Here is a 25,351-nt window from a genome sequence, read left to right as displayed (position 1 = left end):
TTGATTACCAGAAACTTTACCTTTCATGTAGCATGCTGTGATCTTGGATACATTGTGTCCAAACACAAATTTTACTGAGTTATTGAAGATAGTGAAGAAATATGGAAGCTGCTAACAGCAGCTGTCATGAATAACCTGTCTGAACACAAGACATACAGAAAAGATACTACAGAAATTGCATCTTTAAGACAGTGCTTAAACTGCTAGCACATGAGTTTAATGAATGTGAAGAATGTGAGCTGAGATTTCTTTTGCATTTATTTCACCTCCATGATTTTATTGTGGCCAATCCAAAACGGAAATAAATCTGTCTTTAATAAAGAGAATGGAATAAAATAAAATCCCATTGATTAATAAAATCAAATATCACATTTATTAAAATTAATAAAGTTAACTCTCAGTAAAAAGTTCTTGATGTCCAGCTTGATTTTTTTCATGTATTTTCTTTGGTGGCTTTATTTTTCTGGTGTTTTTGCAGAGCAGCTAGTGAGGACTGAGAAGCATTAAAAGTCTTTGCTCTCTAAGGAGGGGAAGGCATGAGGTAAGGTTGATGCATACAGTATTTTGCTGGGCAACTTGAGTGGTCCTTTGAGATCCTTAACATATGGAGAAAAGCTTTTTTAAATTTTTTTTCAGTATGTATTTGATTGCTTCATAGAAGTCATTAAGAACTTTCCAAACCTTTCTCCTGGAGATGGTTGTAAAAATGCCACGTGATCTCCAATGTGTGCAAAATGGAAATGGATCAAGCCTGAGGAAATGATCCTTTCCCTCCAGAATGCTCCTTCACCTCTAGGGAAAACATCTAAACAAGAAGTTTTTGTTCAGACAAACTCCAAAGATGACCCCAAATATCAAAAGGGAGAAAAGTTAAATGTGTTTAAATTTTGGCTGTGTCAAATGTGTTTCTGACTCATACTGTTTGTCCTGTTCTCCCCTCCTGCCTCCCAGACACAGCAGTTATTTGGGATGCAGACCAATAACAAATCCAGCCACAATGCCTACAGCCATTTCTGGGTGGCTGTCTGGAAAGCAATGTTGATTTTTTTCTGTTCAAGACAAATTGGCAGTTTAAGGGCCTCTTTGAAAGCAGGAACAATGTTAGGCGAGGTTTGTGTGTTTCCACCCGGGTATTTTTCAAAATTGATGCTGGGCTGCTTGTGTCATCAATAATAATCGATTTCTTCTTTAGTACTAAGGCTGCAATTAGATTCTGTGCATAGTGCTTTCCAGGACAAAGACAAGAATAAAAGCTGTGTGCCCCAGACCTTCTAAATCACAGATCTCAGACACATTCTTTCTTGAGCAGGAGTCTGTGCGTCAGTCCTGTGACAGGAGGAGGCTGCATCTGGGAGTGACTCTTTTAAATGTGGAGATGTGTTAAGATTATTCCTCAGCACTCTGTGGTAGGTTGCAAACAGACAGCTAAGTGCAACTGGGACATGGGATCCTAGAATACATGATGTTGTACTGTAAATGAGTGATGAATGGAACTAGCTTCAGGGACAGTCAAAAGATTGAAACTCATTCACAGAATCACAGAATGGGCAAAGTTGTCCAGCTTCCCGGCTCAGACAGGGTCATCCTAGAGCACATTGCACAAGATTGCATCCAGATGGCTCTTGAACATCTTCAGTGAGGGAGGCTGCAAATGCTCTTGCCAACCTGTTTCATGTGGTCATGCACAGTAAAGTTCTTTCTCACATTCTGGTGGAACTTCCTGTGCATCAGTTTCTGCCCATTGCCTCCTGTCTGATTGCTTGGCACCACCAAGAAGAGTCTGGATCCTTCCTCTGACACCCTCCCTTCAGATGCTTGTGTACATTGACAAGGTCTCCTCTCAGTTGTCTCTTCTCACCACTGAGCAGCTTGCCTAAGCCTTTCCTCATCAGAGAGATGCTGCAGTCCCTTAATCATCTTTGTTGCCCTCTGCTGGACCTGCTCCAGGAGCTCCATGTCTTTTTTGTACTGTGAGGCCCAGAAGTGGACACAGCACTCCAAGGACTGAGCAGAGGGGCAGGATCACCTCCCTCGACCTGCTGGCAGTGCTCTTCCTATTGCACCCCAGGATGCCACTGGCCTTCTTGGCCCCAAGGGTACTGCTGGTTCATCAACAGTTTGTTGTCCACCAGGACCCCAGGTGCTGCTTTCCAGAGCTGCTTTCCAGCAAGATGATTCCCATCCTGTCCATGGGGCTATTCTTTCCTAGTACCCTGCAATTGCCTTTGCTGTATTTCAGAAGGTTCCCTTCTGTCCATCCCTCCAGCCTGTGGAGGTCCTTCTGAAGGGCTGCACAGCTCCAGGGGACATTGGCTCCTTCCAGCTCCAGGGGAGATTGGCCACTCCTTTCATCCGTGAACTTGCTGAGGAGGCCTCTCCTCTTCATCCAAGTCATTGATGAATAAGTTGAACAATGGTGGGACCAGTATGGAAACTTAGGAGCCACCAATAGATACAGGCCTCCAACTAGACTCAATTGCAAGAGTCCAAATCACTGTGTCCAGACTCATCAGACCTGAGTGAGATTCGAGTGTAGACATGAACATAAGGACACTACATGGTTCCAGGGACTCGTTCATCAAACACTTTTGTGAACTGTCTTCTATTTTTATATAAAGAAAGATTTTTCTGAGGGAAAACAGAAGTGAAATGAGATGTAAGGACAAAAGGTCAGGGGAAAAAAATAACAGAGCTAACTTGCTTTGCAGCTGTCTTGTGATCTGGCATTTCGAAACAGAACTTTTTTTTTCTTTTTTCTTTTTTCTTTTTTTTTTTTTTCCTGCAGAACTGAGGGAAGAGCAGTAGGGAAAAGGAAAGAGAGGTACAGATGGCATTATTAGATTTGTTACCTGGAAAAGGATAGATGGGATGAAGAATCCAATTTAGCATTAGCAAGAGAGAAAAGAGCCTTCAAAGGGTTATACTGAAAGAACCATAATTATTTTGTTTACTTTCTTGTGTACTGAGGAGTACTGCTGTAACTAATGCTTTGGGATCTATTTTGAGAGTGAATGGAGGAGGAGCAAAGGCATGAATACATGCATGCTTTGAACATCCTGTGGTACCGTGGCTGTTTGGGATAAAGCATGCCTTGCAAGTTTGGTCATCTCTGTGCTCTGTGTCTTACATTGACTACAGAATGGAACTCTTAGGAAGCACCAAGCTGAGCAGGGTGCTGCCCAGCCTGCCCAATACAATGTGCTGCAGAGAAGAGCACAGAAGTCATTAGAAATTTCTGTGCTAAATTTAAACAACTGCTTCACCTGGAGCTCAGCTTCTTTCCAGAAAATGGGTGAGGTTTGCAGCTTTGTACTCATCAGATAGCATTAATGTGCAAATACAAGATAGATTCAAGGACTTGCTCTCTATGAATTATAAACAATCTCCTGACAGTCATCACTGAAAGAAATGCCGCAATCCATGAGAATTGTGTAGCAGGTAATTCTCAACCAAGTTGCTGAATTGTCATCAAATATTACATAAACTATTCAGTCCCTCAGTATTCTTTAAGCTGTAGAAAGAATGGACATGACCTTGTAAATTAGAAAGGACGCATCTGTCTGCTAAGAGAGGACTAGAACTCCTGTTCTTCCATTTAGCATGAAACTGCTTCACAGAACACAAAACAGCTCCAACAAGATATGCTGATTATTGTGTTACAAATGGCTTTGATGCCAATCTTCTTTGTCAGGAGGAAGCCCTGACTCTGGGTGCCTGCTCTGCTCGCCCAGGCTTCTGAGCACAGGCTGCTAGCTGGGCTGCCGTGCTGCTTGCTGCTGAAGGACACGGGTGTGCTCTGATCGTGCCTTCCAAAGCATGTTATCCAGAAAAGGGACTGCCTCTGACACCTGAAATCCTAGTAAGCATGATACTGTATTACATACAGCTAACTTTAACTGCTCCTAATATTTAAATCCTCAAGATTAGTTCTATTTCTTGATATATAACCCCTCTGTCCCTTGTGTTAATTTTATGCTCATCACCGAATATTCAGGAAACTTCATCAACTGGTGCTTTGTACCAATGTCTTTACAGGAAATGTTCGACTCAGTGCCTCCATCTACCCTTGAGGAGCATCAAAAGTAACCCCACTTTAGCCAGTGTTTTCTCTTTGCTGGTTTTGTCAGGAGTAGAGTCAGTTTTCTTCCCAGTAGCTAGGACAGGGCTGTGGTTTTGAATTGTGCTGAAAAAAGTGTTGACAATACAGAAATATTTTTGTTACTGCTGAACAGTGCTTGCATAGAATCAAGGCCTTTTCAGCTCCTTGTCCCTCCCCACCGGGGAGGGGGCAGGGGTGCACATGGGGTGAGAGCAGACACAGCTGGGACAGCTGACACTGACTGCTCAGAAGGATAACCCACACCATATGGTGTCATGCTCAACATAGAAAGCTGGGGGAGAAGGAGGAAATGGAGATGTTTGGAGGGAACATTTGTCCTCCCAAGTTATAGTTACATGTGCTGGAGCCCTTTCCTGGAGGTGGCTGAACACCTGCCTGCCCATGGGAGGTGGAAAATGAATTCTTTGTTTTGCTCTGCTCACATGTGCTGATTTTGCTTTGCCTAATGAATTATCTTTATCTCAGCCTGCAAGATTTCTCATTTTTACTCTTCAAATTCTCTCCCCCATCCCACCAGGACTGAGTGGCTTTGGGGCTAAGCTGCTGGTTGGGGTTGAACCACAACAGGTGCCTCTCATTATTTCCCAGTTAAGTCTTGCCTTGCTTTACAGTCTTGCATTAATCTTTCCAGTCCAGGTTTTGCTAAATTAATAACCAGCTCTGTTTTACTTAGCTTAGGATACTACATATCCCCAATCCAGAAGATCATTTGTGTTAGCAAAAAAAGCTAGAGTTGGTGTGCTTTCTTAGTATCCTTATGAATTACTTTTCTATGATTGATGAGCTGAGATGATGGCATGAAGATCGTTTATAGCATAGCTCTTAATTCATTTACTGGTCAATGTACTCTGTAGTTGTGACATTAAGTATATACTGTCTATTAGCTTCACTGACCTCAGACTTAATACTACACATTTATTTTCATTAAATTGTGTTTTCTTTTCCTATGCCAAATGATATAGGAGATCAAAGTCTAGCCACAATATTCCTTAATAGTAGTTGCACCTTCAAATTATTTTTGCTGAATTTGATATATGCTTTAGATAGCTACATGAAAATAGTTAAACGTTTTTCATATAAGACAGGTTCTCAAAGTGACCTCAAAAAGCTACAGTTAGTAACAATGAAAAACTCACACACCTTTCCAGCGCAGTAAATTAGTCACTGTTATTATACAAGTTCTTTCTTTAGGGCATTTTAACCCTCAGGCAATTTTACAGTGTTATCATTGGAGCTGAGTGTTTTTTCTTTCAGCTAAGACTAAGCTTGTGGTAAAATTTAAACTTTGATATTTAGTAACCCTAATAGCATGATCTGAAGTGGCATTTGCTATGTAAGTTGGAATACATTTTCTGGGCTAGAATTACAAAAATGGTGGAGAAGTTCTCATCTTCCTTTTGTCTAGCAGAAAATGCAATTCATGATTCAGTGCAAGATCTAAACCTTACCTGTGGTTCCCCTTCAGGGAACAACAGCTGAGCCACAAGCGCTCTGGTGTTATTACCAGATGAAATACATGGTTTCTCACAGTGCCTTGTTTGAGCTGTTTTATTTTGTAAATACAATTAAACATTCTCTAGATTATTTGGGTGTTTTGCCTCCTTGTTGAGTGGCAGATCTTTCAGACTTTTGATCTCTCTTAGAGACAAAGTCAGTATTTTGTACCAATCAGAAAATATAGCAGTGATAGCAGCTGAGGCTGACTGGCTACTATCACTTTCTGCCCAGTTGCTCAGCAGTTAGGTCAGTCATTTGGGCAGTAAGAATTGTGGATCTCCTCTGGATCTCCTCAGCCTGTGACCAGCTCAAAATTTCTCCTCTCTGGTTAACCTTGCTCAGCCCTGACACCACTGTCATGCCTGAGTTCCTGAAGTTGATCAGTGGGTTGGCACCAAGCAGTTAGAATATTTGTTTTCTATCAGTAAATTACCATCTTGCAACAACCTAGATTTTGCATTTATTTAACCAAGGACAAAACTGTTTAACTGTTCCACAGAATCATCAGAGGTTTGTTTGTGTTTTTGTCATGTTGTATGTGTAAAAATGTCATATTGTAGTGTAAAATGGTTGCCAGAGAAAAAGGGAAATAGTTTAAAAGCACAGTGCTTCCCATTTTAACAGCCAAGCGTAGCCTCAACAGAATATGCTAGAAAACAGGAGAAAGATGATCATAGTTTCAGAAGACTAAATCACCATTCATCATCAAAAGGCAGGAACAGTGTTTTAGACAATGAGTTTTTCTAATTTTGCGATAGTTTGGAGACTGTTTTGGGGGACTTATAAATAGGAAAGTAAATTAACTGCAATACGCCTTTCACTGGCTGAGCTCTTACATGTATAAACTGGAACCTGAAATTTTCTTCACAAAGAGTTTGGCTAATGATGCATTGTACAGATGTTTTCAAAAGGTAAGCAGGTGGCTGCCCACTATTACTCTCAGCCAGGGAGTGGAAAATCCTCCTTGGCTTGTCTGCTCTTTAAAAAGATAAGCAGGTTTTTTTAATGTTTCACATAAAGTTGCTCTTTGAATGCCACACAGCCCAGGGAATCCACACCATGCAGGTCTCAAGAAAAGGTCTAAGACAAACCTCCTACCACCAATGAGCAAGGAAATTGCTTACAATCTAAGCCAGGCTCTCTGAGGCTTTTTTCATTTATTCATTTTCCTGCTGTAGCCCAGGGTCATGTAAGGCACAGGTGGTGGTTTTTCTTTGGCTCCTACAGGAATGCTTTCCTCAGGAAAGCTCAAAGTAAAAAAGGGAGCAATAGATTTGCTGCCTTCTCCTGCTTGATGTATCTTGGCCTCTCTCCTCTTCTGGGGTCCTTTTCCCTCCCTTTCTCGTATGCAGACTGGGGTGAGGGGTAGCTGCCCATGTCATGGACCTCTCCTGTCCACCTTCCCCTGATACAGAGGTATCTGAGAAGGGAATGGAAGGGCAAAGGGCTGAAACAGAGGTCAGAGGGGGAACCAAGAGTGGGACAGCCAGATGTGATAAAAGGATACTTTAGCGAGATTAATCTGCCCAGGTTAGAGTAGGATGAGTATTTAGGTGGTAGACACACGCATAACACTGAGACATTCTTCTCTCTTGTGTGTGACCCACATACTTCCTCCTACGTTTTTGGGTCTCTTCAGTGTTGGGGTAGAATGTTCAGAAACCAAAGTGCACCCACATCTCCAGCTGCAGCTCAAAGGGTGTGATTCTATTGCCCATCTCTTCACTGGAATTCTGGTTCACAGAGTTCTCTCCCCTCTCCTACCTGTCTGCCAGCTGGAACTTTTATGTTCTCTTTCTCTTTTCCTATACTGCTTTTCACTACTGCATTATTTGGATCAATACAGCTATAAACTAGGCTAGGAGGATAAACCAAGATAAAAAAAGATAAAACTCATGGTTTGTGCAAGCAATGGAAAAGACTTTGCTTCCTTTATGCTGTCCAAGGCCTGTGACAATGTAGCTGAAAAACTGTTACATTTCTTTTGAGATTTATTAAAGGTTTTTCCCTCTTCCATGTAACTGCTTCATTGGCTTGCTGTAATCCTTCAAAGACATTAAAAAGTTACTGACAACCAGTTCACAGATAACTAGAAAAGCTATTTTAAAATTATTTTTCTTTTGGAGTCTTGGCCTGCCATTGCATCAAGTGGCTGATGGGTAACATGTAAATGATATAGATAATTCTGAAATATAATGAGAGACTATATTTAACATTTTCAAGAGGTAGATGGTAAGGGATGGAGATCCTTGATTTATCAGTTTTGAATGTAATAGGGAATTCACTTGCTCCACCCATACTGCCATTTCACAAAGCTGAGGCAAAGATAAAGATTACCAGTCAAACCTGTAAAGAAATACATCAAAACAGAGAAAGTAGTGTTTTTTGAACATCATGAATTTTTAGTCAAGGAGCATAAGCTTCTCTAAATACAAAGTGCAGCAAACCTCAGCACATATGCCAGAGCCTTTTGAAATAATTAGCTAAAGTTGGATGTTGCTTCTCCAAGTTATGACTGCAACCTAGGCAAACATGCTTTTATTTTAATTATAGTCCATTGTATTTTAAAGATTCTTCTTTTTTACTACTCATTATACTCAGATGGTATTTGCACATTCTACAGTTTCCAATATTAACATTTATATCCTTATTCAGGTTTGGAATATAAACTTTGGTTTCATACATTTCAGTGGCATGCTTTGAGAAAATACTTTTCGTATTACTATGAAAATAAATTATGAATCCAAACTCTTCACTGTTTACAAAGGGAAACCCTGCTTAAAGAACTTGACATTACACTATCTCCCAATGCAGGAACAACTTGGTCTTTCTCATCCTATTAACCATGTGCATATGTTTAACCTGATGAACACAAATTGGTCCATTGGGATTACTCTACCACTTGAAAATGTTTGCAGTGCAAGTACTTGTATTGAGGTTAATATATAATGTAAAGGAGAATGAAAAATATGTGACTAAGCCACTGAACTAGAGACGGGCTTTCTTCCTGCTCTTTGATTAGGATACTGAACTAATTTATGCTAGTTTTATTTTTGGAGCATTCAGCAAGGCTGTGTTACTGCAGCAGTAATTCTCATCTGTGCAGAGTACATGCTAAATAAGATTGTTCTGCCCAGGTAGAGCCTTGTACTCTTTATATACTTTGCATCTAGTGTAAGTAATGACCCAAAGAGAGCACAGAGTCACAGTTTCTGAGTAGAGGCAACCTCGGCAGTGTTTTGAAGCATACAAAATCAATATTGTTGAAGTCCTCCAAGAATCTTGGAACAAAGTCCCACTACTCTGAATGATGATCATACTGATTATTTATCTTAAAGACTATTTTCTTAGCACCGCAGTTAAAAATACTCTCTGATGTAGGTATTTGCGACCTGAATAAAATCCAATTTCTTTATTCAACAGAACATATTCAACTGAACATAATTATGCATTTCATCCTTACCATTACCTGTCCAATAGAATTAATATTCTTTCAGAAGTTGGAAGAGATGGGCAGTCAGCATGATATAATCTTCAATGGTACTATGTTTTTTGATGCTAATGAAACTGTAGCCAAGCATTCGGCATATCCTAAAAGACCAATTGAAGTCCATGAGTTCTTTATTAGCTATAGTGGGTTTGGGTTTTTTGTTTGGTTTGTGGGGATTTTTTTCTCTGCTTTTTATTACCACTGAACACATCTGGGCAGATTGCTGATGCACAGAAACCTGCATGGACATGGAGGCTAGAGCAGCTGTTAAAGAAAGCTGTATTCCTCAGCATCCCAGAAGCTGTTCTTTGAGACACATGGGGACTTGAAGCCGAAAATGGACTATAGGACACACAGTCTGAAGTGTTATCACATATTTAATGCATTCCCCTACAAACCACTTTATTGAGAGCTCCTAATATCCTCCTTGATTCCTCTATCACTTTGAAGTCTCTTCTATTATGCCCATCTAACAACTTCTCCATAATTCCAGTACCAGCCACATCCATGTTTTCTTAGCATTAGTTAGCAGTCTTTCTTTCCTTTCTAGTCAAATAGAATCCACATTACCTACCTATGGATATCTGCTACAAAAGCACGGATTTCTAGGCTAGTCCTCTCAACCACTTTTACAGTCACTGAAACAAGACACAGAGCTGTTCAATTGCTGTAGTTTTCTAACATCTGAATCCGAGTCACGAGGATTTTCATCCCTTCTGGACTTACACAAAATTGGAAATGTTCAACTATTCCCAGGTCAGCGAAAAACACATTATCTGAGGTCTAGGAAATTTGAAAAAAAAAACCAAGATGTTTTTACCATATGAATAGCACACTGTTCACAAAATGATTGCAGAATTGACTGTCAGACTTATAGGATAATATTTGGAGGCTGAATTGTCAAATTTTGCTTGGCTTGACTGAAAGCATTCCATTTCCAAGCACGGGTACTGTATACCTAATTGATTCACCATAAATTTTAAGTAAAAAATAGAAAATTCAGTGAAAACTGAATTGGTGTCTCTTTTGTATTTTGTGCTCTGGGAGTTCATTATGGTTGAAAAAATACCCCAAATCTATGATTAAAAAACTTAAAGAAGTATCATCTTTTCAGGTCCAAAATGCTTACCATATTTACAGGAAATTATCTCAGGTACTTACAGAACAAAAGATAACTAGCAAATGATAGCAACACCCTGGAATTAAGCTTCAGTCTTTAAAGTTCATTTTCAGGCAAGATGCAATTACAAGAAATGGTGCAATTTGAAATGTGTGTTTCAAAGCACTGGGTTGTAAAACCAGAAAGCTGTCAATCACCTCTTTTGAGTCACAACAAGAGTAGAAGAATAATTATCATGAAGAACTCTCACAGTTATTTTGATGCATTAAATGGTTCAGAATAACTGAGAATATTTCTTATTGCATGCTGAAACAGTGCAGTAGACTTTATCAACCTGTCTTTTCACACGCAAGGGGTAAAACTTGGTGTACCAGCAGAGCTTCCTGCCGTGAGTGGGTTTGCTGAGACATAACGCAGGAGATACAGTGCTGCTCAAGTGCCAGCAGGTAGCCTAGGTAAGAGGTTATGCCCAAATGAGCTTCACAAAGCTGAGGTGCCATTCAGCCTTTTAAAGACACTGTTAGCAGCTGGAGGGTTACTCTGAAAAAATACTCTGAAAAAAAATTGTTGCACTGAGTACTGCCACAATTCACCTAGATTTGTTCACCTGTAGCCAAAGGCAGGGGAAAAATCAAACATGCTTTATGTGTGTTTTTCGCTTTAAGGCAGAAATTGTGAGCACATTCTGTATCTAGAAAACTGCGCAAGAGGAAAACCCATGTAGTTTGATGGCTTCAATATGGCTTTGATATTTGTAGCAAGAATTCAAACAAAGTTTTAAATACTGCCAGTAGGATATATATTTTAATACACAGTATTTGACATTGCTGTGTTCTCTGTGCTAAATTCAGTAAGGTCTACACTGTAAATAAGATAGAAATAAAATAAATTGCTGTGCTATTATTCCTGATTGTGTGTGGTTAGTGCTCTAAATATTAGAGAATGTCAGTCTTTCTTTTTCATCTGAAAATGAGTGGGGATTTTTGTTGTTTTCAATTTTTTTAATCTATTAAAAAACCTGATTAAGTAATGGTCCTGCAGTTCTGGAAGACTTCTCGTTATTCAGTTGTTCTGCTCATATTGTGATTAAATAATATACAGACAGATGTAATCTGTGCCATTTGATTATTTTTCAGAATAAAATAATAAAAAACCAGATAAATAAATAAATAAACCCACAAAAACCAGATCTTACTTGTTTCTCTTAATTTAATGTAAATGTGAAGAAGTTTGAAGATTTTAATTAAAAGATGATGATACATTTTCAGCTGTAATACTTGGTTTAATTTTACACTGTTTTTTTCTTTTACACTGTCGATTAATAGGCACTCTATGATTAACTTGCAGCAGTACCTAGAGCATGATATACAAAACCAGGACAGTAAGGAAATTAAAGTTATGTGAACCGTAGATCCAAAATTTCTGCTCTCCGTAGTTATATCATTATTTTCCTTTGATATGAGGACTTCTGGCTATGTTGAATATTTATGCACCAGTGTTTCATGGCAAAACTATCAGAGGTGATGTGAGGTCATTTTACAGTATTGTTCTCAAGATCAACATTTGGAGTAGAATACGGGACTGCACCAGCTGTCAGTGTGGTAATGTGCTGGGAGCAATCAAATTCCTCAGAAATCAGAATAACTGTCAGTGCTAATTAGCAGAGGTGTGAAATAATTATGTCTTTTTAATCAAGAGGTCTCTCTAGGAGCCAAGCTTATGCACATATTTTGTAGTATTTACATTGTGTTTAATTGGGACACCTCTAAGGCTTCTCACTGGATAACTGGGACAGCTGGAATTGGCTCTGGTGGCTGATTCACTCCCAGTTAGAGGTAATTATGAGAATAAGGCCCAAGTGTTCAAATGAGCACTGCAGCCCACTGTGCTGTGATGCACTCTGCCACACACCTCTCAGAACACACTGCATGCTCCTCAGCCAGCAGTGCTGAACTGGAAGCTGAGGGAGCTCTCCTGCCCTGGCTGCAGCTGCCAACACTCGTGATGTTTTAAGTGGAGTGGTAAAGTGGAAGTATTTCACCTTCTTCACACATCTTACCCCTTCAGAAAGATATTTTGTTGTGTAATGTATTTATTTTTGCCCTCAGAGTCCTAATTGGTGCTCTGTTAAATGTTGGTCATGGCTGTCTACAGGAAGCTTTGGTGACCAAGGAAAACCAGGAGCAGAGCAGCCAGGCTGGCAGTTGGCAATGGGAGATGGCAGGAGATACAAGCAGCTAACAGAAAATGTGAGTGTTTGTGAAATTAGAAACCTGCAACCACGTGTAGGCAAAGCAGCAGCTGGACAGAGAGCAGTACACTCAGCTGGGAGGTGGCCACAAAATGTACCTAGGGATTGTGACTGGGGGAGGAAATCAGAGCTGGTAAAGTGACCCAGGGCAGATTTTTTTAAAGACTGGGGCTATTCTATCATAAAAGACTGAAATAGGAAAGGGCTTGGGGAACACATGAAAGAGGTCTTAGTGAGAAGTGTGGACTACTCTTGGGAGACCCAGAAATTGGATTTGGGAGGGTTGCAGGGCTTTAAGGAAGTCTGAGGAGCTCTGTGTGAGTTGGGAGGCACTGAAGATGTTTGTGGCTGTGGAATAGCTTGGTAAGAAGGTAAGAGAGTCCAGAGAGAAATCAGTGGGAAAAGAGAAATCCAAACATCAGGAGTTAGGAGTTCCTGAAGAATCACCATAGGACACCCACCCACCAATTTATCTGTGAGTGAAGAGCTGCAACAAGTCCCTTTACTGCTTTAATTTAATAAGCACCTGAATTTCTATCAACATGTGGTTCATAGAAAGGGAGAAAGAAGGTTGAGGTAGACAGAAGATGGAGGGTATAACTGTGCCATGCCAGCTATAAAATAGTCACTTAGAAGAGTTTTTTAACATGAGACTTTAAAGTGTTTCTAACTGGATAAAATAATTCAGAGAAGTAGAGTTTGAGCAGCCAAACAATGCAGGGAAAACAATAATGAATGTGAGTTATAGAAAGTGCCTCTATTTCAGTGGCAAAAGTATTCTTACACAGCTCACTGGCATGACTAGTAGAAACATAAAATGTTAGACAAAGTACGTGTGCCAAAACTGCAGGAGGAACAGAGAACTGTTCAATGTACTTACCTCAAAACAGAAAGTCTTTCTGGAACCTGACATGAAGTCGTCCTGCTATACCACTGCACTGCTGTCTTCATGAAAAGCAACAAGAATGGTAACATTTTACCTCACAAAAAGGGATGAGAAGCAGATTTCCTGTGGGGTAAGGCTTTTTATTTGTGTTATGTAAGGAGTTAACATAAGAAATATCAACAAATTACCTTTGGCATCATCTGCTTATGGATGATATATTAAACCTAAGGTTTTAATTTATGTATATTCATTTCTGTCTTTACAAAATATGTGTCTCAATTCCTCAAAGTTTTGGTTTATAGATGAATCAGTTCTCCATTTTAAACTAGCCCTTTTTTTTCTTTTGGTTTCCTTTTTCTGTTTTTTCAAGGTTTCTATGTGTTTTGCATATTTTGATCCTAATGAAATGTTATTATTACCAAGAATTGTGTACTGCTTGACTTTGGAGAGTAGTGATAATGTTAGTTACTGTCAATCTTGTAAGTCAGATTCCTCTGTGTCATGAACCTAGCCATGATTCCTATTCTTTCTTAAATTTTGAAATATTTTATGTTGGAATAACACTGAATTCCTTGAGGCTTAATCTGTTTGTATATCTCTTCATTCTGACAATCATGTAGAGTGTTGTGCAGAGAATATTTCTATACGATTTTTAAAGGATGTGCTCTCCTGACCCCCAGTCATCTCAGAAGAAGGGAGGTTAACTGCTGAGCTGCTGGCCTGACAGGAAGGTCAGGCTGAGACACAAACCCACACTTGGGTATTGCAGATTTGGACTAAGCACATAACCAGTACAAATGAGCAGGAACACAGGAACAAGTGCATGTCGTTGCTTTGTTTTGGGTTTTTTTTCCCTTGAAATTCAACTGTTGAAAAGCTTTTCTACTTATCCCACAGTCTGTTGTTTATTGTCATTGTATGTGGTTTTATGTTCCATACCCTCTTTAATAGACAAGTGAGCAATAGATGATGCAGAAACTAAAGCAGTAAATACATGCCCTCTAAATTTCTGAGGCTTTAGCTTTATCAAGGTGTCCCAGACTGCAGCAGTAGCTCTAAATAAGAAGGACAGTGCAGGAATGAGGTTGGGAAAGATAAAAAGGAAAATGGAACCAAACCTCAGTTCAGGTTTTTTTATTCTGTTATTAAGTCACAACTGTTTGTAGTTAAAACATAACAGCAGAAAACTGTTAGTGGAACTGGCTACATAACACAGCTTAGGTCTATTTCCAAAGGACAAGCTGGAGAGTCCCCTCATGCTGTTCACACCTGAATTGTTTCACAAAATAACTCCTGAGAGCTGCCCTGGAAAAGAGATTCCATTCCAAATTTCGCTGCAGCCATGCAGTAGATCCATACAACCCCTCCACAGAGCAGGTCCGTCATATTGTGCACAGCAGAAAAATCTGTCCTTCCACTTCTCCCTGCCTCAGTCTTGTTGAAACTGTGACCCCATCTCACTGCCCTGTACCAGGGATTCTATTGAATGCTTGGTGTTGTATGACAGTGTTTCCAAAACAAATCAGTGGGGGCTGGATCCAGATCTCTCAGGTTTTCATGGCTTCTCTGCAAACTTTCTCTGCATGAGCCTCACAGCCTATATAAAGGGGACAAAGAGTATCTATTCCTAAAAGAATATACTCAAAGAACTTTCTCTCAATCATTCCATAAGGCTCAACAGCATGATGGCATGTTGTACTTCACCTGTACCAACCTGTTTTCCGCAGAAAGGGAGCTGAAATACTCTAGCTGGACATCAAGGGGATAGCCCTCTCCTCTCCTCTCCTCTCCTCTCCTCTCCTCCTCTCCTCTCCTCTCCTCTCCTTCTCCTCTCCTCTCCTCTCCTCTCTCTCTCTCCTCTCCTCTCCTCTCCTCCTCTCTCTCTCTCCTCTCCTCTCCTCTCCTCTCCTCTCCTCTCCTCTCCCCTCCTCTCCTCTCCTCTCCTTCCTCTCCTCTTCCTCTCCTCTCCTCTCTTCTCTCTCTCCTCCTCTCCCTCCTTTTCCTCTCCCTCTCTCCTCTCCTCATCCTCTCCTCTCCTCTCCTCTCCTCTCCCTCTCCTCTCCTCTCCTCTCCTCTCCTCTCCTCTCCTCTCCTCTCCTCTCCTCTCCTCTCCTCTCCTTCCTCTCCTTCTCCTCTCCTCTCCTCTCCTCTCCTCTCCTCTCCTCTCCTCTCCTCTCCTCTCCTCTCCTCTCCTCTCCTCTCCTCTCCTCTCCTCTCCTCTCCTCTCCTCTCCTCTCCTCTCCTCTCCTCTCCTCTCCTCTCCTCTCCTCTCCTCTCCTCTCTGTTTTTAAACAGGTCCCACTTCAGCCCATTGTTGATCTGCAAACAAATGTTTGTTGAGGTAAAAATAAGAAATGTACTTTTTACTGTATCATACATCTCCTTTTCTTTTTCAACCCTGTTTTTGGTCAAACTGAGCACTAAACAAAAACCTGTTTTGCATTCTTTGGCTGTGTTTTAGCCTGTGTATGTAGCATGGTGAAGCATAGCTGACCCAGATTTCCATAGGTATTTAGCCAACTTGGATTCTGTGATGGCACCACTGCCTTGCCTCTGGGCAGTAAACAAATCCAGGCACCCTAAGTTACACAGAGGGGTTAGACAGACCCATGTTTGCTTTCTGAAGCAACGACTACTTGGAGGGAATGGATTTCTTTAAAAGCATTTTTAAGGTTTAATTTTGAAAGTATAACCTATTGTCTTTATGTATTTAATGTTTAATATTGCTAAGTAGAATTGTAGCCATTTTTACTGTATTTATTTAGTAATGCCTATGAGATTAGTATCTCAACAGGAAAAATCAATAGCACTTCAGTATAGACATGTAAAGACAGTATAATGCCTCACAATCTTTTCACATTAAACCCAAACACCTCTGAGGTACAACTTTGCTTCTAACACAATACTTTCCAGCCTTTTTAATAACCATATTTTCTGTGCTGGAAATGTTGTAGCAAATATTTTAGGATCAATTTAGTAGATGAAAAAATAATAACAACAATTTTTCTATGTCAAAACATTTTGAAAAATGTGAAGAACTAAGGAGCAAGCGCTGTTTTACGTCAAACCAAGTCCAAATTTTAAACCCCCCTTTCTGTTGTATTGACATTTAAAATGGGCTAGAAATAGAACTGAGGGTGAAAACACTTCCATAATGCAAGCCCAGTCAAAGAGATGTTGCATTGTAATCTTGTGACTAAGGCAGTTTGGTCTGAGGGTTTGCTGATGTACTTGAAGCATTTGGAAATGTTATTCTTTATTTTGAGCATTTTGAACTTTTTTGAAAGCCTGGGCTGAAGTTAGTATTACTCTCAAGTGATTGTTTAGAAGGCAAAACTTCCCAAAGTAGACAAAAAATTACTTGTTAGGAGCAATGAGTTTGCCTATATCAAATGAAAGAAATATTTGAAAATCTCCCCAAAACAAAACAATACTTAGTACAATGACCCTCTGCAGAGGCTTTAATGATCACTTGAACAATGGAATGTGATCTTTATTTCACTTGCACTATCCTTTCATCACTTTGCTGATAGAACTATGCTGTCTGAAAATTTTTCATGTTTCTGACAATGATCACTATAATTTTATTTCCAGTGCCATGTGTCCTTTCTGCTGTGCCTTGTGATATGACAATAGGACAGAGCTACCTGCCATTGCTTGGATCTGAGTCAGTCTCTCATGCAGTCTCTGTAGCTGTGCGGAGCTCCATTATACACTTCCATAATCTGATTTTACTTGTAAATTTGGATGCAGCAAAAACTTGTTGTTCACTTACAGTACTTGGAATTGTACACATCAATTATCTGAAGGGATTTATTGCTTGAATTGCCATCATCTTGAGCTATTCAGTAGGTCCAAGATACAGACAGATTTTTCTGAGGGAGATGAAAAACGCATGTCTGACATAAAAGCAACCCACTGCTAAATTGCACGTCTCTGCTTCAACACAAAGGAAAAGCTGAGCCCTTCAAAGAAAAAGCAGACAGAATTTGGAGTGCTGAGCACTTTATTTTCACTATCACTAGGCTCAAAGATCGTATAATAAGGGAAAGATTCTATCACCTCATTTTCTCTTTGCAATTCCTGGTATGTCATTTTCTTGTAGGTAATTTTTTCTTTCTGGGAATAATTAGAAAGAAAGTTAGGCTGGGTCTGTGAAAATGCATTTTCCTTTGCATTGAGAGACTCATTCAAGACTATGAAGAGTCAGAAAGCCCTTTGCTTTTAAAGTATGGGAGAAAAGGAAATAACACTGGGAGTCTGAGAGCTGCTCCTTCCTGCAAGCTCTTTCTTTGACTTTGCCACATTGTGCAATCTGAGATCTTGGCTAGCACCTTCATTTCAATGCTCCCTCTAGATCCATACATGTCTGCATACAAAAAAATGCAAACAGTTTATTATTATTACCACACACAATTCAAATATTCAAGATGAGACTGATCTCCCAGCTTAGCGCCGCTTCTCCACACTCTTAAAAGATGGTCTGTGCTCAGGCACAAGATCATGCGCCGGCCTCAGTTCTAGTAATTATTGACCCGACCTAATGTTATTAAGTCAATGGGAACTTCTAATGAGTCTCAAAGGGCTTTGGGTCAGGATTTTTGTGCATAGTAAATCCAATGATGCATTAAGACACCCCTTAAATTTTGCTTTAAAACACTGACATTTGGAAAGGTCAGTACGAAAAAACCATTGAACTCATGATTTAGAGTAAGCAGGGCTAAAATAAGAAATTATTATCTCACAAGGATCTTGCTGTGTGCTTTACCATATTCAAAGTAAGATATTTACCTTCTTCAAAGATGGTAAGTGGAGAAATAAAATATCTCATGTTGCTTATGTTGTGCTATGAATGTTTCCAGAGTGTTATTTCAGTTGTTGAGTTTTCCAGGCACAATGCCTTAATAGGTTTTAACCTCAGTGATTGTTGGAAAAGAATGGCTCAGTCCTTCAGCTGGTACTTTTCTCTGGCACATTTAAGGAGTTAGTACAGCCAAGAAAATTAGAAAACAAAATAGCTCAACTAGGACACTTACTAGTCATTGCTCAATGAGAACAGCAGGCAAAGACAGAGCAGCTCTCACTACCTGTGCTAAGATTTTCTAAAATTTACAATTCAGTACTGCACTTGCTGTTCAGTCAAGACCTCTCATTTTAAGTGTCAGCACTTAGTACACTAATGTATCATGATTAATCCTGTAAACTCCAGAAATAAGCTGATTTTGTTGTTGTTGCTGTTGTGATACTGGGACATGCAGTTACTGTGCCCTGAGCTAAACAGCTTGTAAAAGCATGCTCAGCTGGATGAAAAAAATCAGTTTGTCTTAGGACAGTAAAAAGCACAAGTGATAAAATTCAGCCCCTGGAAGAATAAAAACTCCTGCAGCATTTGTACTGAATAAAGTTGGCTTTGTCATATAAATAAAAAATCAAAGGTGATAGACTCCACATTTGTGATCGGTGTCCAAGACAAACCAGATAAAGTAAAACCCATGTTTGAGTTGAAGTTACTGTACAAAGGAGAGTAAAATGACAAGTTTTTTGCAACTTGCACATGGTGTGATTCTTGAGCTGTCCCATGCAGGGCTGAGAGTTGGGCTCATTGATACTTTTGTATCCCTTCCAATTCAGGATTATGTGATTTCATTTTATACTCATTAGTTATTCCTTCACTTATAACTTTCTGTAACTTAGTGTCCTGGTTTCAGCTGGGATAAACTAATTTTCTTTTTAGTAGCTGGTACAGTAGTACAGTGTTTTGGTTTGGAGTCAGTATGAGAATAATGTTGGTAACACACTGATTTTTTGGTTATTGCTAAGCAGCCTTTACTCTCTGTCAAGGATTTTTCAGTGGCTCATGTTCTGCCAGTGATGAGCTACACAAAAGGCTGGGAGGGAGCCTGGCTAGGACAGGTGACCAGACTGGCCAAAATGATGTTCCATACCACAGAACATCATGCTCAGAATATAAACTGGGGGCAGTTGGCCAGGAGCAGGATGGTGATTGTGGTTCAGGGACAGGCTGGTCATCCGTCAGCAGGTGGTGAACAGTTGCATTGTGCATCACTTGTTCTTTGGTTTTATCTCTCTCTCTCCCTCTCATTTTTATTACAATTATTGTTATGTTCATTTCAGCAATAAAACTGTTCTTATCTCAGTCCATAAACTCTATTTTTTTCTCCTTCCTGACTGTCCTCCCCATCTTTGGTGGGGATGAGCAGGGAAACGGACGTGAGTGGGCAGCTGCAAGGTACTTAGGGTACTTATTTGGCAGCTGAAATTGAACCATGACACTTAATTGCCTATATCACTGTAGTAAAGGTGACCTTCTAGAGCAATAAACTGGATGCATTCCTACTGGTAAGGTCTGCCTGGTAATAAGCCTGGCCTCTCACTCAGGCTGAAGATTGCTGCGTTGCTGTGGGAACAGTGGATTGCCGCTGCTGGCTCGGGGAGGAGCGATTACCCAAAATATGTGACAGGGCTGTAAACAGCTGAGATGTATATTTGTCATGGAGCTGCAAGAACCACTTCAAGGACTGATGATGCCAAATGCTGCATACATGGAAGAAAATTTCCTTTGTCAGATGCAAATCCAGTGACTTTTGACAAGTGGAAACAAATGAGATGCAAATAGTGTTCTGACACACCCTTACCAGGCACATTCCAAAACATTTCTGTGGTGAAGTAGAAACTACTATTAAGTTGGAGCAGACTTTCTAATAGTTAAAATGCTACAGAGTCAGGGACCACCTTTGACTACAGAAAATAATGAACAATGTGTATGCTGGCTCATAATATCATGCTAATAATATAATGAAAACTGAACTGAAAGAGAAAAATAGATTTCTGAAGGTTTGTTTGCTGCTTAATCCAAATATAACTTCCTTCCTGAGACTCTTGTAAAGTTCTTGCCACAGGGAAGTCAAGGTACAGAAGATGGAACATCCTGCCACCAAATGAGACTTGAAATCTTGAGCAACTGCACAATGGAAATAAATGTTTAAAATTATCTAGGACAAAAGTATTAAATAAATAGAGGGTAAAACTTATGGGATCTCTGAATATAAATAGCTACTCAGAGCTGACCAAAACTGAAAAAATGCAAACACAGATGCAAGAAAACTGGTAAATATCGATTGTACCTCAGAGCACTAATTGCACCTGAATCTGGGTACAGCACTGCAGAGTTATTCACCTGTTCTAAAGTTTATTTTCTGCTGTTCCCTTTCATGTAAGCTCTGTTCATCCTTCATGTATCATCTGACAAAGGAGGTTTCTACTTAAGAAGGTGCTGCATCTTATGCTAAAAAATCTTGAATTGGTCCCTGTAGACCACTGGAAAATATGCCTGTCATCTACTGAGTACACTTCTACTTACTTTCACAAATACTTCTTCTTGGAACACCTAAGGTCACCATAACTGATGGTCCCTGGCATATCTCTTCCAAAGTTAGTACTGCCAGATGAGATATTTAATTGGGTAAAAAAGTGTCTTTTTGGATCTCCACTGGCTTATGGCTCATGAAATGCCACCTTACTCACTGACCTACATGTTATAAGAACCAAATTCAGAACTATAATTATTGACAGTGTAAAAATGCATTTTGGTACAGCTGGTCCAGGAAAACTTGGCATCTAGTGAGAATTTTTATTACGGAGACAGCATCACTTATAATCAGCATAGCTGAGAGAAGTGTTGGCCTTTACCTCTTAACCAGTGCAATAGTAAAATGAATTATTTACCATAAAGGCTAATTCAAGTAAAAAACATCTGACTTGCTGCATATTTGCCTACTGCTATTGCAATTTGGTGGGTCCATCAAGTATACTGACAGTTTTGCAATACTGGGAGGGAGATAGTTCATGACAATTGTTTTGTACCTCCATCAGATAAAACTCAGGTGAAGCTGCAGCTTCAGTGAGTGCAGGATGGATCACAGATGGCTTATGGAAGTGCCCAAAAACACATTCTTAGGCTTTGTCCTATCAGATGCTCACCCATCCTTCAAGGAAGCAGACATCCACCTGGGGCAGGTAGCTGGATGCTTGCACGTGTCACATCTCACCAAGAGGCGCCCACCAAGTGTCACACACCTCACACAGCTGCTCTTCCCTTTGATGGTGATGCACTGGTGGGACTGCATGATCAGGGAGCAATTAAGTATCTGGTCAGATGAGATGTCTTCAAGGGCCAGAATAAATCCATATGTTGGTGTAATACAGGAAAGACCCGAGTCAAAGGAGAGAATAGGAGCATACCATCCTTCCATTTACATTACTGATCCTATTTCATACAACCAGTGAGTAAGATCATAGACTTTGAGAGCCTGAACCTTTGAAGACCCTTCCCACTTCCAACTTCCCACTTCTAATCTCTCTTCACTAACCAGTTCAGGCTGGTGTGAGTTGAGTTGGATTCATGAAGATTAATAGCAGAGAACCTTGCTTTTGACATACATTTTTGATGTTAGAATCAGTCAGGCAAATGTAATTCATTGGTTCCTACTAAAGCTACCACAGCTGCACAGCGAGACCTGGAAGCACAATTGAGACCATTATCTCGTGTTCTGTTGAATGGAAAAGCAATGCACTCCAGCCTAAACCATGTCTGTTCTGCTGTCTCAGAGCCAGCATTGTTACCCAAATATCTGCCTGTCCAGCTGGGCACAGCAACCAGCTCTAGAGTGTTGTGACTACTTTAGCTCAGTCATATAGACGTAGGGCACAGGTGACTTCACCATTTCTGTTTACATAAATCTGTGGGCATTTCCAGTGAGTTTATGCTCCAGCTGGTCTGTAAACTAAGTCACACCAGGCCAAGCAAGTTGTCACGACATCAGACTATATTTGATCCCACAGCATACAAGGGGATCAGACAGACTTTAATTTTAGGTCTTGGCACAGAGTCCAGTAAAACATTTAAATGGTTATAATGTATTCATTGTCTAATTCCTTTGAAAGGGAGCCTGTACAAAAAGGCAATTAAAGGCTAAAACAAATTCAAAAGTCAAAATTATGGTGATGCTGAAATTAACACTCTAGTTCAGAAAAACATCTTAATGCTTTGAGGACTGTCGCAGAACCATTGTGAGGGGCCATGGAATCATGGTTGCATGTTCTTTCAACAGCTTACAAACACCAAGGGAGTGATGTATTTTGTCTGGCCAGAAAATACAGAAAAATTTTAACTTCATCCTTCTTGGTTTTGTCCTTCAGATAGAAATGATAAAGTAGACAGTATTCTGAAGTTACAAGAAGCAGTGAGGCTGAAATTCATTCTGCTAAAGAAAGATTTTTAAGGAAGCAGGAGCTAATCTAGAAGAATCCCTTTATAAAAAGAGACTCTAAATAAAAATTATTAAACAAATATAATTTTCTACACACAAGCTTGTCATACCTGGAAACTTTATTGTGCAGGCAGGCTGAACAATCAAACATGCATCTGTTTACTTTGAGCTCAGATGTCTCTTTGCACATGTAAATGATCATAAAATATGTGTCCTAGGAGATACTGTTGAACAGAGAAACTCTTTATATCAAGATGCCAAAAATGAAAACTGAAATTCTTGTTGCAGTAAAATCACTGGTGTTTCCCCCACTGGCTTCTATCCTGTTAGAATTTCATTTTTAGATCTTCTTTTTCAAATCACAATATCAGAAAGGATGCTTAGAATATTCTCCGGAAGAATCTGCACCATGCCACTCTTACCTGGGTTGCTAAGAATCAGCTCAATTTTTGCTTTTTTCAAATGGCTGATCAGAGCATTTGTACCTAAAGGAGAGACTGATGATTGTGGTCTGAAGAGAAATGGGATATTTTTACCAGCAACAAGCTCTGCACCATGTATTTTAAAAGACCAGTGTGTACATTTCCCTGCAAAGTGACGTGCACAGCCTTGCACAAGGAACTAAAGAATAAAAATCCCTCTTTTCTTTATGTTTGTTATTCTGATTTCCACCTTCTAACAATGCATTTCATTCCTACTGTGTGAGCAAACCATCATTTACAGGTGACCTCTAACCGACTGAACATAATACACAACTGAATTTCGGATACCTGAAACCATTAAAGATATACTCACAAGAGCTTATTTCTAAAGAATTTATACCAATATCCACATAAGATTTTAGCAGTGATAATACATCAGCTTTTACATGCCTGGCTGCCTAGTACAATCTCTAGCCCTGTGTGCAATGGGGCTCACTATACATCAAGAGGGATCAGCAAATTCAGCCTCCTGGAGGGGTGACCACCGATGGGAAATACTGAAGAGACAAATAAGCTTATCTTTTCACACCATTTTCAGTGATAGCAGTTCCTTGGGCAGTAAAAAGGCACTCTTTCTGACATTAACCAGCTATGTTAGTTATGTTTTACCTCTCCAGTTACTTATTATGGCTGGCAAGGTCCCTGTAGACTGTCTGGGAACAAAAGACACACTCATCTCCTTTGAGAAATCAGCTGGGTTCATTTAGACCATCTTCACTGTCTTCATAATTACATTTCTGACTGCATGAAGCAAATATAAGAGTCTTCCCACAGCTGGTTCAGGTGGCAGAGCTGTGAAGACAAGTTTATCCCCTGGAGAGGGAGTACTGGGGTGCTCCTACTTCCATTAGCAGAGCTATTGAAGGAGCTGTTGATTGTACAGTCATGCATCAAATATTCTGTGCACTCAGGAAATTACCTACTGCTTCTGGCCACATTCTGTCTCAGAATCTGTTGCTTCACACTCCCCTTTTGATGTGGGTTTGGGATTCTCTATAGGCAGACACAGCAGGGCTCTCTGCACCTGCAGTGTACAAGTGTCCCTACAGGTAAGAGGTGATGGATTGCCTGAAAATTAAGAGAGTCATAAAATCAGCAATTTTGGCATTCCCTTCAGATAAGCCTTCATATTTGGATTTGTCCCAAAAAGGTTGGTTTGACAGTATGTGGAATCCTGAGTTAATGGGCAAGTCCTTGGTGTCTGTTGAACATTTTTGCACACAGCTTGAGAGGAAAATTCAAGTGTATCTTAAATTTTCCTGCAGGTTCTTAAAATAGTGGAGGTTCTTAATTATATTATTTTGTGATGCATGTTTTGATCAGAGTGAATTCTTTCATAAAGCACTTTTCATTAGGAATTTAAGGAGGATATGTTTTTGACATAGAGTGCAAGCTGTTGTTTATCAAAAATACTCAGAAGGATGTTTGTGTGGGATAGAATTAAATGCCCTTTGTCTCTCAGCCTACTATTTCAGGTCTCTATTTCCTTCAAAAGCAGGTGGGAGATGAAAGAATTTTTTCTTCATTTTGAAAAGCAAAAGGACAAAGTTATAATGTACCATTTACCTAAATGTTATATCTAATGGTATTTACAAATTTATGTTGTGCCAATGTCACAATATTTTTATTATGAACATAATTGTTCTGAGACAGTCTTTCAGTCCTGAATAATTTTATATTTGGCTGACTCATTTTGTCTTGCAATTAAATGTGTGTATGTTTTGATCTTTAAAGATGAATACTGGATATTATGCCAAGAAGTAATTGAATTGCTTTGCGTGCATTATTTTTTGCAGTTCAGACATGTTTAGCTAAACAGACAGTCTTGTTCTCTAATGGACATAATTTTATTTGGTTTTTAATGATTCTGCTATCTCCTTGATAGTGCGAGATGTCTTCTTTTAGGAGGTTAAGCACTGAGATAAAAATATATTCTTGTTCTTCAGAAATCATCACCTATTGGATTGAGAAACATGTAGCTGAACTTCATTTTGAAGGTTGTTTTAAACATTTTTAATCACTTGTAACTGCTTCTACTTAAAGCTTCAGCCAGTGTCTGTCAATGCACTCACAGCCAGATCACATTTTACACTAACTTGGCACTGCTGTATCAGGCCAATAAATCTGCTCTTTTTCACCAGCCTCACACCTGCACCATATCTTGTCAGTTTGTCATACTGAATTTTTGCTGCAGCTCAGGCATTGTTTCAACTGA

This window comes from Zonotrichia leucophrys, chromosome 5 (genome assembly GCF_028769735.1).
Source record: "Zonotrichia leucophrys gambelii isolate GWCS_2022_RI chromosome 5, RI_Zleu_2.0, whole genome shotgun sequence".
NCBI classification, from domain to species: Eukaryota; Metazoa; Chordata; class Aves; order Passeriformes; family Passerellidae; genus Zonotrichia; species Zonotrichia leucophrys.
The sequence above is the reverse complement of the archived record's forward strand: the minus strand, read 5'-3'. Positions refer to the sequence as shown.